This window comes from Otolemur garnettii, unplaced genomic scaffold (genome assembly GCF_000181295.1).
Source record: "Otolemur garnettii isolate 467f Iridium unplaced genomic scaffold, OtoGar3 scaffold00009, whole genome shotgun sequence".
Classification (NCBI taxonomy): domain Eukaryota; kingdom Metazoa; phylum Chordata; class Mammalia; order Primates; family Galagidae; genus Otolemur; species Otolemur garnettii.
The window spans coordinates 36,537,200-36,543,653 of record NW_003852404.1 but is presented as its reverse complement, the minus strand read 5'-3'; the positions used below and the strand labels follow the sequence as shown (position 1 = coordinate 36,543,653).

At 39.2% G+C, this 6,454-nt stretch overlaps 1 protein-coding gene across 1 annotated transcript in view; it reads right to left on the bottom strand.

Annotated features, from left to right (window-relative positions):
- Positions 1–6,454, bottom strand: part of LOC100953415 (olfactory receptor 5H8-like) — a 26,459-nt gene that overhangs the window by 19,162 nt on the left and 843 nt on the right. The gene's annotated exons all lie outside the window — the stretch shown is intronic.

The following is a 6,454-nucleotide window of genomic DNA, read 5'->3' as shown; positions in this document are numbered from 1 at the left end:
TTTTGAATAATTTCTTGAACTCCTAATTCCTTCCTTTCTTCCATTCTGTTAATCTTATTTGCTATCCACATTCTGAACTCGATTTCTGACATCCTACCCATTTACTTCTGGATGGGGTCTTCAATTGCATCTGCCCCATTTTCCCTTGGAGGAGTTGATCTACTCTGGTTGTTTGAGTTGCCAGAGTTTTTCCGCTGATTCTGCCCCATGCTGAATTGACCTTGTTTGGAGGCCTTATCAGAACCGTTCAATTGGTGGCTCCTTCTGGTTGCCCAGAGAGACAGGAAGAGCGTGTCTGTTGTCTTCTTCCAGTTCTTGGGTGCTGGAGCAACCGGGGTGCAGTGGAACGGCAGCAGCTGCACGGGAGTGTGCATGGCTGGATTAGACCTCATTCAACCTGCTGGGATGACCAGGGGGCAGGAGACTGGCAGCAGCTGGATCAGTCCTAGTTTGGCTCCTCCGGGGCAACTGGTGGAACAGGAGAACTGTAGTGGCTAGATCAGTCCTAGTTCAACACCCTGGAGCAGCCAGAGGGTGGGGGAATGGCAGTGGTAGTGCAGAATATGCAAGCGAGCAGATCAGTCTTAGTTCGGCCCCACCAGAGTAGCTGGGGGGGAGCAGAGGACTCCTTCACTGTCACCTGTTGGACATGTGCAGCACTAGCAAGCCTATCTGTGCCCTCCCAGAGTGGGAGCCTGGAGTGGGGAACTCCTCCACCTCCATCCATGGGACACATGTGGCTCTAGGAAACAGTTCTTTGCCCGCCCAGAGTGGTAGACTCCTCCACCGCCACCTGCAGGGCACACGTGGCTCTAGCAAGCAGTTCTGGCCCACCCAGTACAGGTGCCTGGAGCAGGTTCACCTTTGATTTCTTTTAAAAAGACTGGGATTACTCTCATTAGAAAAATGAAGCAGCAAAATGAAGAATACTGTATTTTGGATGAATCTATTGTATAATGCTAGCCTCAAGGAACAAATAATATCCTTACTAGACTGATGGCATTTGTTATCCAAGAAAAAGATGACGGTTTGGGGAGAGAAACGTTCCTTTTGGAAGGAAGTTTAGAGAACAATCAGGGATCTAAATATAGACATGCCATGGCAATTCTTCTTCTAGGTGTATATCCAAAGGACCAAAAATTATTTGGCAATGAGGATATTTGCACCAGATTTTTCATTGCAGCTCAATTCATTATTGCCAAGTCATAGAAGAAGCCCAATTGCCCATTGACCCATGAATGGATTAATAAATTGTGGTATATGTGTACCATGGAATACTATGCAGCATTAAAAAAATGAAGGCTTTACCTCTTTTATGTTTACATGGTTGGAGCTGGAAAATATTCTTCTTGGTAAAGTATCTCAGGAATGGAAAACAAAATATCCAATGTACTCAGTACTACTGTGAAACCAATTTACAATCACTCACACATGCATGTGAAAAATGAAACACAACTATAGCTTGAGGATGAAGGAGGGAGGGAAAGAGCAAGGGAAGGGGGCGGGACAATAGTGGGAGGATTGGTAGGGGGATCACACTTATGGAACATATTGTAAGTACAAGTTTTATTTATCAGATGTAGAGCATAAATGTCTTAATCCTGAAATTGGGTAAAAGTGTTGAAGGCTATATTGCTCAGTAGGATGTAATCATTCCAATGTGTACAATAATCAACACATTGAATCTTATAATGGCATAAATGTATTTATGATCTATGTGCAAATGACGTAATAAGAAAACTAAATGAAGTAAAATGATTATAGATTGCAGTCTTTCCCTACAAAGGTCAGTAGACATGCAAAGTGTTGAAATCTAGGGGGGAGTTTCCTCTTTCTATTTTTCTTAGAGTGACAAAACTCAGATCCTGCCTGCGGGTGCTCTTTGGGAAACAACTACAGAGCCCCACTCGGCCTACTGTGGAGAGCAGACAGAATGCTCATGGATCATAGCCAGGATAACCTAATAGGCAATCCCATGTTCCCAGTGTTTGGATGGCTTACTCTTATCTAGAAGGATCACTATTTATGCTAAGTGTTAGCTGCTGTTTCTCAAGCCAGGAATCTTATAGCAAACAAGCCTCTTATAAGGAAAGTACTGTACAGTAATGCTGGAATCAATAACAGCTCATGTACAGAAGGAGTAGCACTGACTACAGGAAAAATATCTCAAAAGCTAAAGATAGCTATAGTTTTCATTAGTATTTTCAAGTCAGGAAAGAGATGTCAAAGCAGATGGAAATGCAGGCAGCAGGGGTTGAATACCACCCCAGAAGCACTGTTCTTTAAATCTAATGGGGCAGCATCTGATTTCTTTGAATATTGTTATCAGTAAAGAATTTTCTTACAACCAGTGTCAAAAATGTTTTTGACACTGATTGCAATTGAAATTAAGTATATTACACTTTGTTTAAAATATTAGAGAAATTGAGAAGTTTATATCCCAGTGGCTGGTAAGCTTGGTTTTAGTTAAGTGGCTATCTAGGTTTTTATAGGTGTGAATCACAGTTTTTTTAAATGATAGAAATACTTGCTGTGAAAGGGCAAATGTGTTCAACACAGAAACAATTTTATATCAACATCTTACATTTTATGCTACATTTCCATATAAACACAAATTTCATGTTTTCAAGTACAAAGGGGAAGGAGCAGCAAAGAATCTAAGCAGCTGCATCATCAACTATATTCAACAGAATTAATGCTGTTGTCCCCATTCCCCATTTTCTAAATCCAGAAGGAAATTGTAAAAGCCACCACATACACAGACTCCATTGTTAGAAGTTGGCGACTGTGCAGTTGGCACAGGTCTGGTTTCCTGCAGAGCTGGACTGAGACCCCATCATGTTTAAGGCCTAATCAGCCAGAGGGTGGTCATCTCTTGCTATTTGAGTTTCATTGCTGGTGAAGGACACGCTCCCCTGGTTTCAAAACCAGAACTCATGGTGTCTGTTTCTGCATTGTTCAACTGAACTTTTCTTTCCACAGCAGGTAATTTTTAGCAGCAAAAATTCCTTCAGTTTGGGTCTCCGTATCAGATGTATCAGTAGTAGTGGAAAAGCTGGACTGTTACAGAATATTTCCAGGATAGTTGAGGGCTACTGCCTAACAGGAGGATAAGTCTCTGTGTGTGAATCAAAATCCGAAGGCCTCAGAAGTTACAAATTCTTGTATATCCATAGCAGAGGGGTCTGTGTATAAAAAGTCATTTTTGGTATCTATGTCCAGTGATTCCAAGGCTTGTTTGGTGTTTATGGTCCAATGTTCACTCTCTTTAGTTTGTTTTTCAATTCTTAAAGGGAGAAATAAGTCTTTGACCTAAAAATTTATTCCAACAATTTGGGTTGGGCGAGATGGGAGCTGTGTCAGGTTTAGAGTTTATGTCAAACAAAAAAAACTACAATCATCCAATGTTTGATCAGGCAGATTACTTGATAGGATGGTTTCTAAATACTTTATAATCCATGGTTTGGGTCTGATTACCTGTCATGTTCTCTGAAGAAATCATACTATTCTCTGAATTGAAGTATATGATTTCTCAATATCTGATTTAAAACCTTAGAGCCTTTCTGAGGTAACAAATCATGAGTTACTGTCTCTGCTAGTAAACTGTTGCTTCTAATATTGTCTGTGACAACACTGCATGGTAAATGAACACTCTCAGAAATGTTCCTGCACCTTCCAGCCTGGTCGATCTGTACATGATCATCTTTCAGTCTTTGCCTCACATCGCCTTGAGTTCCTCTGGAGAACACACCTGACTGAAAACTGGTGTCTATAAAATCATCAATCTCAGTGGCTACAGATGAAGTTCCCTTAAAGCTGAACACTATGGGAAGGGACACTCACAAAACAAACAACAAATCAGTTTGAAAACAAGACCCTACAGTGGAATTAGAACTAGCCCCCCATGAAGAAGGTATAAAGATCAATGACGTGTGAGACATTCTGTCAGTACATGGACTGAAGAAATTCTGTTCTTTCACTGTGGACCCTAGTTCCTGCAAAGGCTTAGGTGGACTTTTACACTCTTGAACACCTCTACTAACAGGCTCAATTTTGGAATGAGGCAGGCTGTCCCAAGGAGAGCACCCTTGTAAATCTAGGCTGAGGATCCAGTTCATATTAACAAGGGCAGTAAGAGCATGGCCCCATAGCAGAGCCCTGACTGATGCCTGACACCACAGGTTGAGGGGAGGAGTTGACTGTGGGCACACAGTCAGGTGTTTGACACTCCTGCATCACTGGTAATTTAATGGAAGCCACTGGGGCTTTGATAGAAGCACCTTCTAGAGATTATCTCAGAAGTGTCAAGAGTTTTCTGGCAATCACAGCTACAATGATCTTCAAAAGAAGCTACCGGCATTATTTCCAAACATTCTAGTCTTGGAATGTCTGCTGTAGGGATCAGCTGCTTGTGGTAATATCACCTGAAATCTCCTCTCAGGGACATTCCAGTACTGTTAACTACAGTCTTCATATACTATACATTAGGTCTCTAGACTCTGCTCACCATACTGCTAACAATAGTCATCATACTGTGTACTGGATCTCTAGATTTACTAACCACTATTCTAAATACTGCAATGCCTATTTGGCCTTTTTAGATTCTATATACATGTATAAATAAGATTATGCCATATTTTTCTTTCTTTCTCTGGCTTATTTCACTCAGCAGAGTCATCCATGTTGTCATAAATGGCAAGATTTCCAAGTTAAGGCTGAATAATATGCATTTTTTTATTGTTGGGTATTCATTGAGAGTACAAGGATCCAAGTTACAGTGATTACATTTGTTAGGTAAAGTCCTACTTATAATTTTGTCCTGTCCCCAAAAGGTGTGTCATATACCATGACCCCCCTTCCCTCTCTCTGTGCTACAAGTATCATTTTACGTGACACTTGGAAACAAGTTGTAAATATTGTTAATTATATTTATGCAAATGCAACATGTCCAAATCATTTTTGTAATAGGGTAACATTGAACGAAGAGGTATTCAGTGTGGATTTGCTGTATCCCTGTAAACTGTGTTGGCTATCACAGGGACAGGCATTTGCCAAAAGTTTTATCTCTGTGAGAAGAGATAGTTAAATTTTATGAAGAACATAACTGGCACTGTAAACTGTTAAGGACGTTTGCGATAGGAATACAGCATTTCTGTGAGGTATCATGCCAAATCAAAATGACTTGAATATGTCTTTACAAGGTAAAAAAAAAAAAAACAAAACAAAACCATGTATATATGGTATGTGGCATAAAATCCGAACATTTTGAAAAAAGCTTTCTCTTTTCAAAATACTTTTTATGAAAAAGGAAATTTTGTATAAGCAAATTTTTCTGAGTTAGTGAAGGTTGCTGGTGAGCAAGATGACATAAGTGAATCATTTAAAGAATACACAGCAGATTTAGATGTATTTATTAGTGAATACAAGGAAAGGTTCACTGGCTTTGAGGATCATGACATCACACTCAAATTAGCATTTCAGCCTCACCTAAGTGAATATCACCAAGGCACCTAAACAGGCACAGATGGAACTGATTTAGCTCTCAGTAAATGACATAATAAAGTCATGGGCTGATGCTAAGACAACTCCAGTTGAAATATGGGAAAAGGCAGGAGAACACCTATTCTTTCAGCAACATTCCCCCAAAATGCATTCTTGCTTTCCAACTATTTATTTCTGTCAATCTACCTAACCTAAACCAAGATGCCCTTAATGTCACAGATGACTGATCCCCACCTAGAAGATCAGCTGAAACTGTGGACCTCCATGCTGCAAACAAATATTCAAATGGTTTCCAACAAGAAGTGATGAAATAAACTTCATAGAAGGTCAGTTAACTTCAAAACAAAGAGATTTCAGTTTTTGAAATTCTTAAGCACATTGTAGTTAGAGTATTACAAAATAACATACATTTTTAGGTATATCTAATTGGAGTTTCTTGAATATAGCCTTATACAATTGTAGCTAAATTAATGCATCCTTCCAATTTGAAAACATTCCCCACCCCTGATCCAGGCTATGTCAATTATTTCCTATATACCTTATCTTACTCAATTCCTGTTCAGGGAGCGATACAATCTTAGCATCTCATTCATTTATAAAGCCAAATGAAGAGAATATAACCTGTAAAATGGTTTATTTTGTTTTCTGTTCTAAATATTCTAGTAGAACAGCAAAACAAGATTAAAATTTCACATTTTTTTGAATAATAGATGCAAACATTTTAGGGTATTATGTACTAACACTTTAAGTCACTAAAAAGCTAGGACAATTGCAATTGCTATAAACTTTCAACCTGTGAAAAATCATACCCATATTTACACTACAAAGTTTTGTATGTATTGTACTAAAAAGAGAAGGGATATTTGTAAAAGCCCTAAACTATTTTCCCTAATGTTTTTGTCAGTGAGTGTATGACTTTCTTATTTCTCAGACTGTAAATAATTGGATTTAA